Source organism: Bos mutus, chromosome 21 (assembly GCF_027580195.1).
Source record: "Bos mutus isolate GX-2022 chromosome 21, NWIPB_WYAK_1.1, whole genome shotgun sequence".
Lineage (NCBI taxonomy): Eukaryota > Metazoa > Chordata > Mammalia > Artiodactyla > Bovidae > Bos > Bos mutus.
The window spans coordinates 61,417,024-61,423,722 of record NC_091637.1 but is presented as its reverse complement, the minus strand read 5'-3'; the positions used below and the strand labels follow the sequence as shown (position 1 = coordinate 61,423,722).

At 41.0% G+C, this 6,699-nt stretch overlaps 1 non-coding gene across 1 annotated transcript; it reads right to left on the bottom strand.

Moving 5' to 3' along the window:
* Positions 1-5,468: 5,468 nt before the first annotated feature.
* Positions 5,469-5,541, bottom strand: TRNAG-UCC (transfer RNA glycine (anticodon UCC)). Its single transcript has one exon. It is a non-coding gene; the product is annotated as a tRNA-Gly (tRNA).
* Positions 5,542-6,699: the final 1,158 nt, after the last annotated feature.

Here is a 6,699-nt window from a genome sequence, read left to right as displayed (position 1 = left end):
AGAGATTTAGGTTTTAGGGTGCTCCTTGATGAATTTTTCTAGGCTTCTCTAATTTTGCTACATTATGGCAGCAATATATGGAGTGACTTAAGGAAAACCAGTTGTAAAGACCACCTAGAGAAGTTTTCCATAGTTCCTCTGAATCCACATAAATCTGAACCAAGTCAACATGGGCTAGAATGGGAGAGGAGTGTAGGCTGAGAATTATTTCAGAGATTAAATTAACAGGATTTAGTCAGTGGTTCTTTCAAGGAGAAGGAAAGTTAATATGATAACTATCATATTCTGGCACAAGTGGCTGAATGGATGGATAGAAAATGGTAAGTATCACTCACTGAGATAAGGAACTGGGGAGGACAGTTGAGTTTGAAGTATCTGCAGGACATCCAAACTGAGAAATCCAGGAGGTACTGGAGTCAGGAACTTAGGGGAAATCCTGGGACAAGAGGAATGGATCTGGGGCTGAACAGCATGCATTCAGCACTGAATGCCATGAGCATTTGGTATAAGAAGAGAAACAGAGCCGGCAGCAAATCTTCAGAGATGATCTATGTGTGAGAGTTGGAAAGAGAAAGCAAGTCACAAACAAAGCTGAAGAGGAATAGTCAGAGAAATTAAAGTGGTGAGGACCATCAAGGAAGAAAAATGAAGATATTTCAACAGAGAGTGATCAACCCCATCGAAGGCCCACCATCCCCCAGAGGCCACCTAAGCTGGATACTGGAATGTATCCACTGGGCTTGTGTGAATTCAATGAGAGTCATTTCACACACAGGTCTACTGGTTTTTTCATAAGATCACCATGATTTCCAAAGAATTGTACATTTCATGGTGTGGTTTCAAAAGATGTCCTGTTAGCTATCTATGGCTACATAAAAAATTACTACAAATTGAATTACCTAAAACAGCACACATTTATCATCTCAGTTTCAGTAAGTCAGGAGTCTAGGTCCAACTCAATTGGGGCTTCTGCTGCAAGGTCTCACAAGACCGCAGTCAAGCTGTCCCTCAGGGCTGGGGTCTCATTCATCGAAGCTCGTCTAGAGAAGGATCTGGCTGCAAGCTCCCATTGTGTGTTAGCAGCATCCAGTTTCTTACAGGTTGTCAGACTATCAGCCCTGGTTTCTTGCTGGATGTTGGCTGGAGGCTGCCCACAACCCCTTGCCCACAACCCCTAAGCAAGCTTACCATATGGCAACTTGCATCTTCAAAGCCAGCAAATGGACTGTCTCCCAGAAAGACAGACATTTCAGTCTTACAATGAAATCACAGGAGTGACGTCCCACCACCTTTGTGGTTTTCCTTTGGTTTGAAGCAAGTCAAAGGTTCTGCCCACAATCAAAAATGGGAATCACTCAAGAATGTAAATGCCAAGAGATGGGACTCATGGATGTTGCCTCAGATCCTGTTTGTCACAGACATCTGCATAATATTGACCCTACCCTCTTACATAACCTCCTGTCAGCTGTCAGTCTTTAAGACCAATCATTGCCATTATTAGTTTGTACCTGGAGAATTGTGTCACTGGCCAAACTTGCCTCTAATGCAACTCTCAAATTTTAACTGTATTTTTAAAAAATATTTATTTACTTATTTGGCTGTGTTGTGTCTCAGTTGTGACACAAGGGATCTTTGGTCTTCTTGCAGCATGCGGGTTCTTTAGCCGTGGCATGCAGAATATTTTCTGTGGCATTTTTAAATGGCTCCGATTCTTCACACATGGCCACTGGCAGTACACACTCCTGTTTCTTATCTGAGTTTCTCTGGACACATCTCTTCCCTCTTCTGAACTCCAGTTTCCTTCTCTTAATTAGGGAATAACAGTCCTTCATCCCCAAGATGCTGTCAGGTTCCAGAATTAATCACTGTGATTCACATAAATTGCTTAGTGCAGTGCCCGACACACAGAACTTGGTCCTTGGTAGCCATTTCCTTCTTCTGCTAATAAAAGAAAAAAAATGAATGGAAGGCAAAATGGGTGTCATGTTTATCCCTGTGAAGTACTATTTCAGGGAAGGGGAAAAGCTATGAGCATGGAAGATTAATAGTAATTACCCACTGCCATGTGACTTAGGGGGAAAAAAATGCAGTGCAATCTAAGAATTTAAATGTTAACAAATGCTGCAGGCTTAACCACAAAGTCCTTCAACTGGTTTTTCCCCTTCAACCCTGTGTATTATTAAATACTCTTTTTTAAGTTGAGTACCTCCAGGCTGACATACAAATGGAAAGTTTTGGCCATTTCTAAGTTAAACCTCTGTTTTTCATAACAAAGTTCAAGGCGGAAATGCTGAAGAAGAGAGCATCTTGGGTTGTCTCCATTTCAGAAGCCCAAACCAAGCTGGCTGGGTAACAGAAACACTCATCAAGCGGGGGATTATATTCACCACATACACACATCCATTACATGTGTACACACACACATTCATTGCATGTGTGTATACACACACACTTTACATGTGTACAGGTATACATTACATATGTACATACATACATTACATATGGAGAATTTATCAACCCAATTTCATTTGTATTCTTATAAGTATATAGATTCTTAAGAGTGGGCCTGGAGAATATACTTTCAGATGAGATGAAACCAGTCTTTGAATATTCATGTAATATTGACTAGATAATTGGAGACATTTTAAAATCCAAATAAAAATTGAGTTTTCCATTAGAGACAAGGTTGACCCTGGGGGTGGTTCAACAATCCAGTCTTCACATACTCATAATCTTCAGAGTGTAAGTAGAATTATCTTGATTTTTTTAATTGATGACTTATAATTAATGTTAGCAAGACACATTAAGACCTGGATTCTCAATTATAGCTGGCTGGATGCCTACAGAGGAGCGAATAAAAGAGTCTTTTTAAGGGGGTCCTCAAATCCATATGCACCAAAATCATTGTCTTTTTTGTTTTTCTTTAGTTCCAATAAAATTGTGCACAGAACATCATTTGTCACTTCTACAACTAAGTATTTATTCATCACCCGCTGTGTCTCAGTCCCAGGGGTAAGTGTTTAAATCTACTACCTTACTCAATATACACAACAGCCCAGGAGGCATTGAGCCCACTAATAACAGCCCACTCTCCTTATTCCCATTTTATTGAACAGAAAACTAAAGCCCTGAGAACACAAGCAGCTGCTTTAAGGTCACCTTCCTACAAAGAGGCAGATCTAAAGCCAACTCTCCCCAGTTCCAAAGCACTTAGTATTTCTAGTAAATTCAGACTAGCTTCATCACATAGTTTGAGAAGTGCTTCTTAAAGGTGTAACTCACTATTACATGGGGATCCATAGACCATTTCCATACTGTGTGAGATGATTATCATCAAAATAATTAGGAACATTAGTTGAGGGCATTACTCCGCTAATTATGTACCCTAAGGTTGAAATATAGTCTGTATTTTTAACAAATGACCTTTCCAAGAGTTCTCCAATTTCAGCAATAATTCTGTATGTAGTAAGTCCCCTACATATGAACTTTCAAGCTGCAAACTTTCAAAGATGTGACTGTAAGCTTGCGTGTTCAATCGTGTAAGTTCACATGTCTGGCCTGGCATATATTGTCACGTGTGTGCACCCCCTACACGTGGTTGTGCTGTTGAGTACTTTGCTGTACAGAACTACACAGAGTGCAGAGTACGGTATCTTTATTTCAAGCCCAGGACGTCCAGAACCAAGTGTGAAAGCAGTGGTGATACAGCTGGCACTGCTCTACTTTTCATGGTATTGTACAGGGAGATTTAAAATGTTTATTTTCTGTGCTTATTTTTTGTGCATTACTTATTCAAAAAGTATTATAAATCTATTACAGTACAGTACTATGTAGCCAATTGCACTAGCTGGATACCTAGGCTAACTTTGTTGAACTTACACACAAATTGGACTCATGACTGTGCTCTCAGAACAGAATTTGTTCGTATGTAGGAGAATTACTATACTTCCATTTTATAATCTATTTCAGATCGTCAAGAGGTTCTAGGTACATTTGAGATAGTTAAGAGATATCCAGATTAGAATACGCCTGGCCCTTCTATGAGGAGCCTTAGGAAAGTACAGGCTGACTTGGGACAGTCTAGTCATGAGACACTCATGATCGGCCAGTGACATTGGGAACAGAGCTCACGTTTCATGTCTAGATTGATGTTACTCTCCTTTTTACACAGATCTGAGAAGGAAGATGATTTAACGGCGGTGACATATCTGTTAGTTACTTCTATTCTCTTCCCCATGCTTCCCACATCCGGTAGGTCAGTAAATCTCATCAAGTCACCCACCGCCAGGTGTATGCGTGTTCATCCCCCTGCAATGACTTTCACTCAGAGTCTCGTCATCACTAAGCCATGATCACCATTATATCCTTCAATGGGAGGCCCCCAGACCGCCCATTTGCTCCTACCTCCAGCCTGTTGTCAGGGTCATCCTTCCAAACCACCTGTAACGTCAGTCTCACTTCAACTTCCCTTCACTGCAGGGAACCATTAGCAATTCCAAATAATTCAAAGTGATTTAAATTCTTACTTCAGTCTATTAAATATATAACTACTATTATAAATTCAGTCTATTGAGAAAATGCAAAATGTAGGCAGGTTGGAATGTTCCCCTTTAAGTATATGGAAAATTCTAAATATTGATACTAAACAATTTTTCCTTTTTAGCCTTTCCCATTTTTAAAACCATGTGGTGACATCTTCTACTTGCTTAAACCACTCCAGCATCTCCCACTCTTCATGAGTCAAAACCAAAACAAGACAAGCAAGACCTCAGTTTCTTGGCACATTTGTTCATTATTTTTTACCTTTCCACTGACTCATTTCATCATTAACTGACTGTCTCACCTATGCATTCTCTGACACGTGAACTCATTCACCTATTCCTCTTTTAAACATTTCATGAGGACCTATAATATTGTAAACATGGCAGCGGGTTCTAGGTTCTCAGGGTGTCCATGAACTGGTGTAGAGTCCTCTGCTGTTTGGTGGAGTTTGACTTGGTTCACCAACCTGCCAAGTTCCCTGGCATCCAGAATGCCATGTGGGAATAAAGTGCAAGTTGATGATTTCTTAAGTGGTTTCTGGACAATTCACTCATGTCCAGGGAGGGAACTGCTGTAATCATGTCCATCTCCTCAAGATCTCATGCCTCAAACCATCTTCTTCTTTGTTGTTAGAATGCATGAGTTCCTCCCTCCCTCAGGTTCTGAGCTAAAGTGGATGGAATGAATGTAATTAACCTGATCTGCTTGACCAAGATGTGGTGGCTGACAAAAGCCAGTTATAAGGGGGACTTCAGAGAGGATGAATACTTTTTTAAAAATTAGCTAATTAATTAATTTGGCTGTGTTGGGGTCTTGCAGCATGAGGGATCTTCTATTTTTCTTGAAACATGAGGTATCCTTTAGTTGCAGCATGCAGGATCTTTAGCTACAACATTCGAACTCTTAGTTGTAGCCGTGGGATTTATTTCCCTGACCAGGGGTTGAACCTGTGCCCCCTACATTGGAAGTGCAGAGTCTTAGCCACTGGACCACCAGGGAAATCCCAAGGATAAATACTTTAATATATCATTTCATCACTCACTCTTTCATGGACCCCCTTGACATATATCCAGCCACCCACGTCGTCACCTAACCACTTACTCTTTCATCCACTCATGTATTCACTGATGTGTCATTGATTGACTCATTCATTCATTCTTTCATCACATTTGTTTTCATCCATCACTCACTCATTCAAACCAATATTTTTCTGAACGTCTGGCCTGGTTAAGCTATGAGGAATTTGTCTTCTCAGGACTGAGGGGACAGAGTGGCGAGAGGGCAGAAGGTGGACTCCAACACTTGAGGAAATCCCGTGAGCCAATATTTAAGGACTGTGATAAAGAGCAGTACAAAGTGCCCTGGGAACTTATCACCCTTTTCTGCATTTAATGTAGTACTTTTTCAGAGAGTTCTAAAAAATTCAATACTTATAAATTCAAGATCCTCAGGGGAGGAAAAGATCAGAGGGGTGAAATAAATCTTAGTAAATAAAGAGATCTAGAGAAAATCTCTTCCTTCCCAGTCTGATTGAACACAGAAGGGAAAGCATTAGCAGCCAGTAGGTACTTCCCAGTTCCATCCAATAGGCCAGCCTGCTGAGCCTATGAGCAGGCAGAGCAGAGCGAAGATCTCCACCCGAAGGTGCGATCCCTAATCCTGGAGATGGTACACATAGACTTCAGTGCAAGGCAGTTGTTATTTATCTTCCTGCTCTTGTTCTCTGGTGGATCTTGGTCCTTCTAGGTTTACACTCTGAATTCTCAAGGTCTGAGATTTATTTGTCTTCCTAAATAGGGCCAACTCAGATATTTGTAACGCATGCCTTGTTTTTTTTTTTTTTTTTTTTGGCGGGGTGGTTCTTAAAAATCTATTCTTAGTGCCTGACAGGTCCATGTGCTTGTGGGCTCAGTTGTTCAACTCTGTCCAGCTCTGTTTGATCCCATGGACTGTAGCCCACCAGGCAACTCTGTCCATGGGATTTCCCAGGCAAGGATGCTGGAGTGGGTTGCCCTTTCCTCCTCCAGTAAGGTCCATATGTTTCCATCAAAAAGAAAGAGACTTGGAAAATCTGAGTTTGAATTATGGCACTTCACTTACCACTATGTGACCCCAGATGAGTTACCTAATCTCTCTGAGCCTCAACTGGATCATTCA